This window comes from Schistocerca serialis, unplaced genomic scaffold (assembly GCF_023864345.2).
Source record: "Schistocerca serialis cubense isolate TAMUIC-IGC-003099 unplaced genomic scaffold, iqSchSeri2.2 HiC_scaffold_327, whole genome shotgun sequence".
In the NCBI taxonomy this organism is placed as follows: domain Eukaryota; kingdom Metazoa; phylum Arthropoda; class Insecta; order Orthoptera; family Acrididae; genus Schistocerca; species Schistocerca serialis.
Genome location: NW_026047897.1, coordinates 1 through 5000, shown reverse-complemented (window position 1 = coordinate 5000; position 5000 = coordinate 1). Strand labels below are relative to the sequence as shown.

At 51.9% G+C, this 5000-nt stretch overlaps 1 non-coding gene across 1 annotated transcript in view; it reads right to left on the bottom strand.

Moving 5' to 3' along the window:
• LOC126445131 (small subunit ribosomal RNA) overlaps positions 1 to 1715 on the bottom strand; it is a 1909-nt gene extending 194 nt beyond the window's left edge. Inside the window, exon 1 of the ribosomal RNA XR_007582945.1 lies at positions 1 to 1715. This exon is cut by the window's left edge and continues 194 nt beyond it. This is a non-coding gene — a ribosomal RNA (small subunit ribosomal RNA).
• Between the last annotated feature and the right edge of the window lie 3285 nt (positions 1716 to 5000).

The window sequence follows — 5000 nt, the reverse complement described above, 5'->3', positions numbered from 1 at the left end:
AACGCGAGCTTATGACTCGCGCTTACTGGGAATTCCTCGTTCATGGGGAACAATTGCAAGCCCCAATCCCTAGCACGAAGGAGGTTCAGCGGGTTACCCCGACCTTTCGGCCTAGGAAGACACGCTGATTCCTTCAGTGTAGCGCGCGTGCGGCCCAGAACATCTAAGGGCATCACAGACCTGTTATTGCTCAATCTCGTGCGGCTAGAAGCCGCCTGTCCCTCTAAGAAGAAAAGTAATCGCTGACAGCACGAAGGATGTCACGCGACTAGTTAGCAGGCTAGAGTCTCGTTCGTTATCGGAATTAACCAGACAAATCGCTCCACCAACTAAGAACGGCCATGCACCACCACCCACCGAATCAAGAAAGAGCTATCAATCTGTCAATCCTTCCGGTGTCCGGGCCTGGTGAGGTTTCCCGTGTTGAGTCAAATTAAGCCGCAGGCTCCACTCCTGGTGGTGCCCTTCCGTCAATTCCTTTAAGTTTCAGCTTTGCAACCATACTTCCCCCGGAACCCAAAAGCTTTGGTTTCCCGGAGGCTGCCCGCCGAGTCATCGGAGGAACTGCGGCGGATCGCTGGCTGGCATCGTTTATGGTTAGAACTAGGGCGGTATCTGATCGCCTTCGAACCTCTAACTTTCGTTCTTGATTAATGAAAACATACTTGGCAAATGCTTTCGCTTCTGTTCGTCTTGCGACGATCCAAGAATTTCACCTCTAACGTCGCAATACGAATGCCCCCGCCTGTCCCTATTAATCATTACCTCGGGTTCCGAAAACCAACAAAATAGAACCGAGGTCCTATTCCATTATTCCATGCACACAGTATTCAGGCGGGCTTGCCTGCTTTAAGCACTCTAATTTGTTCAAAGTAAACGTGCCGGCCCACCGAGACACTCAATAAAGAGCACCCTGGTAGGATTTCAACGGGGTCCGCCTCGGGACGCACGAGCACGCACGAGGCGGTCGCACGCCTTCGGCTCGCCCCACCGGCAGGACGTCCCACGATACATGCCAGTTAAACACCGACGGGCGGTGAACCAACAGCGTGGGACACAAATCCAACTACGAGCTTTTTAACCGCAACAACTTTAATATACGCTATTGGAGCTGGAATTACCGCGGCTGCTGGCACCAGACTTGCCCTCCAATAGATACTCGTTAAAGGATTTAAAGTGTACTCATTCCGATTACGGGGCCTCGGATGAGTCCCGTATCGTTATTTTTCGTCACTACCTCCCCGTGCCGGGAGTGGGTAATTTGCGCGCCTGCTGCCTTCCTTGGATGTGGTAGCCGTTTCTCAGGCTCCCTCTCCGGAATCGAACCCTGATTCCCCGTTACCCGTTACAACCATGGTAGGCGCAGAACCTACCATCGACAGTTGATAAGGCAGACATTTGAAAGATGCGTCGCCGGTACGAGGACCGTGCGATCAGCCCAAAGTTATTCAGAGTCACCAAGGCAAACGGACCGGACGAGCCGACCGATTGGTTTTGATCTAATAAAAGCGTCCCTTCCATCTCTGGTCGGGACTCTGTTTGCATGTATTAGCTCTAGAATTACCACAGTTATCCAAGTAACGTGGGTACGATCTAAGGAACCATAACTGATTTAATGAGCCATTCGCGGTTTCACCTTAATGCGGCTTGTACTGAGACATGCATGGCTTAATCTTTGAGACAAGCATATGACTACTGGCAGGATCAACCAGGGAGCTGCGTCAACTAGAGCTGAGCAGCCGGCCGCCCGGGAGTGTGTCCCGGGGGCCCGCGCGAACACGCAAGCGTCCGCTCAATTATTCTGCAAACAGGAGGAGGCTGAGCTCCCCTGCACAACACACCTCGAAACCCTCTCAGGTCCCGGCGGCGCGCAGCGCCGTCCTAAGTACTTGGTCGGGTTCGAGAGAGGCGCAATCGCCCGGAGTTAGGCGAGTAGACGCTTTAGGTGCGACCACCCGTGCTCCCAACTGAGCTTGCCGCTGCCGACAGAGGCCCGGGAGCGTGCTGTCGTGGCATTGCCGGCGGGAGACAACACGCGCCACCTACGGTGACCGGCAGCTCCAACGCCAGCGCCACAGAAGGACAAAAGCCCCACTTGGGTGCCGAAGCGAACTCTCCCAGCACAGCGCACGCGCCAACACGTCCGCACAGCTGCGATACAAACCACCTGCGAGAACCGCTGGGGCGACCGAGCAGCAGACGGCGTCGCGGCGCCGAGCGCCGGGCGGCGGCGCATCCTCAGCGCACACAGTCCTCAATCGGACCAGCACACTGCAGATGGCCACCGCGCTTCGCACCGGGCCCGCGAGGACCTACTTTGGCCGCAAGGCGCCGCGAGCAGGGGGCGCCGGCGCGCAGCTGCGCCGCCTGCCGCGTCCGTCGGCCGGCGCGCCTGCCACTGGCCGCCCCCACCAGCCGGCTGTAGCGCGTGCGCCCACGCACCGCGCTGCCAGCACGCCGGGCGGCCCCCCCTCACCGGCCGGGGACGGTCCCACCCAGCCACCGCCGCGTATCGCCTCACACCCAGATCCCCTTTCGCGTTCGTGGGCATGGTGGGTCCCCTTTCACGTTCGTGGGCATGGTGGGTATCCCTGAAACAACCGGTTAATAGCTCGACCGATCGTCGCCAACACTGATTCACCTCTAGCGAGAACAACCGCACCACAACGGGTTACCTGTTGTTCATTTGCGTAACGTCACCAGCAAACGTAGACGTCCATCGCCATTTGCAACGAGTATTGCATGCCTGTGTCAGGTGTCACAACACACTACGTCTGCCCACATAGACGCAACAACATGTGCACGCCTCGAGAACACGTGGAAGGTAGCCCCCGTACGTATGCGGTGTCCATTGCGCGAACGACTGTCAGCCGGCCTCTGCAGGATGTCGCAGATGTGGAACGCGGTGCAACATGCTATCACGGTGTGTGAGAAGAGACGACTACGTCCGAATACACGCTCCACTACATCAACAGACTGCTCATGCTGATCGCCATCCAGGGCGTCCGTTCCTCCCACACGTCTGAATGGCGTACCACACTGCAATCCAGCTCTTATAGGGAGACGACACGTAGCTGCGTGCACAATATTTGGACTGTATGGTCTGCCGTTGCTAGGCGCAGTCGTCGTACGGTCACACATGTGCCACGATGTATCATTCAGTACATACGGACCAATGTGCAGTACAGTTTGTGGGTTTTGCGTACATCGGCGGACAGGTGACAGGCCGTACCACAACGTAGGCTGAGTACGTCGGCATGCGAAGGGCATTGAACATGCAAACTTCTCAACGACCAGCTTGCGAAGGCAGGGGGGAAGGGGGGGGGGGGCATGTACGTCCTGCTGCTATCCACATTACAGTGTATAGCAGGAGCATGTGGAAAGTCAGCAACACCTGCAAGGTGTTTAACATGACGCGATACACAGGGGACCGGGCAGTGCGAATAGCGAACTATATTGCGAGGGTTGCGGTTAGGCAACACTACACTAATTTAACGAGTTGCATAACAATTACAGAGCAGGTTCAGCGACAACGTGCGTCAGGTTAAGGCGCAATATAGGTTAGGTTGAGGCACAATATAGGTTAGGTTAAGGCACAACATGGGTTACGTTAAGGCACAAATTGGGTTACGTTAAGGCACAACATGGGTTACGTTAAGGCACAACATGGGTTACGTTAAGGCACAAATTAGGTTACGTTAAGGCACAAATTAGGTTACGTTAAGGCACAAATTAGGTTACGTTAAGGCACAAATTAGGTTACGTTAAGGCACAAATTAGGTTACGTTAAGGCACAAATTAGGTTACGTTAAGGCACAAATTAGGTTACGTTAAGGCACAAATTAGGTTACGTTAAGGCACAAATTAGGTTACGTTAAGGCACAAATTAGGTTACGTTAAGGCACAAATTAGGTTACGTTAAGGCACAAATTAGGTTACGTTAAGGCACAAATTAGGTTACGTTAAGGCACAAATTAGGTTACGTTAAGGCACAAATTAGGTTACGTTAAGGCACAAATTAGGTTACGTTAAGGCACAAATTAGGTTACGTTAAGGCACAAATTAGGTTACGTTAAGGCACAAATTAGGTTACGTTAAGGTACAATATGGGTTAGGTTAAGGTACAATATGGGTTAGGTTAAGGTACAATATGGGTTAGGTTAAGGTACAATATGGGTTAGGTTAAGGTACAATATGGGTTAGGTTAAGGCACAACGTAGGTTAGGTTAAGGCACAACGTAGGTTAGGTTAAGGCACAACATAGGTTAGGTTAAGGCACAACATAGGTTAGGTTAAGGCACAACATAGGTTAGGTTAAGGCACAACATAGGTTAGGTTAAGGCACAACATAGGTTAGGTTAAGGCACAACATAGGTTAGGTTAAGGCACAACATAGGTTAGGTTAAGGCACAACATAGGTTAGGTTAAGGCACAACATAGGTTAGGTTAAGGCACAACATAGGTTAGGTTAAGGCACAACATAGGTTAGGTTAAGGCACAACGTAGGTTAGGTTAAGGCACAACGTAGGTTAGGTTAAGGCACAACGTAGGTTAGGTTAAGGCACAACGTAGGTTAGGTTAAGGCACAACGTAGGTTAGGTTAAGGCACAACGTAGGTTAGGTTAAGGCACAACGTAGGTTAGGTTAAGGCACAACGTAGGTTAGGTTAAGGCACAACGTAGGTTAGGTTAAGGCACAACGTAGGTTAGGTTAAGGCACAACGTAGGTTAGGTTAAGGCACAACGTAGGTTAGGTTAAGGCACAACGTAGGTTAGGTTAAGGCACAACGTAGGTTAGGTTAAGGCACAACATAGGTTAGGTTAAGGCACAACATAGGTTAGGTTAAGGCACAACATAGGTTAGGTTAAGGCACAACATAGGTTAGGTTAAGGCACAACATAGGTTAGGTTAAGGCACAACATAGGTTAGGTTAAGGCACAACATAGGTTAGGTTAAGGCACAACATAGAGTTAGGTTAAGGCACAACATAGGTTAGGTTA